Here is a 396-nt window from a genome sequence, read left to right on the forward strand (position 1 = left end):
CACACACACACACACACACACACACACAGTAAATGAGAAGCTGCTTTGACAACCCCCAAGAGAGTGATTTCACGAACAGCAATAATAACAAGAGCTGCTTTTCTCAATTATTTATTTTGCACTTCCTTCTGTGGCTGTTTTTGTGTGCATTAACACGTGTGTGTGTGTGTTCTGTCAAATGTCCATATGCTAGAATATATGTATGAACATGTGTGTGCGTGGTTCATAAGGATTCATTGGATAAAGCCAATTATTTCAAATTCAGCTCAAATTCAACAAATCTGCCTTCCAGCTTCAAGCCACATTACATTGACTATAATGTCGACTTGCTTGCTCCGTGTACTGTAAACACACACACACACACACACACACACACACACACACACACACACACAC

Source organism: Notothenia coriiceps, unplaced genomic scaffold, assembly GCF_000735185.1.
Source record: "Notothenia coriiceps isolate Sejong01 unplaced genomic scaffold, NC01 NC01_scaffold00037244, whole genome shotgun sequence".
In the NCBI taxonomy this organism is placed as follows: domain Eukaryota; kingdom Metazoa; phylum Chordata; class Actinopteri; order Perciformes; family Nototheniidae; genus Notothenia; species Notothenia coriiceps.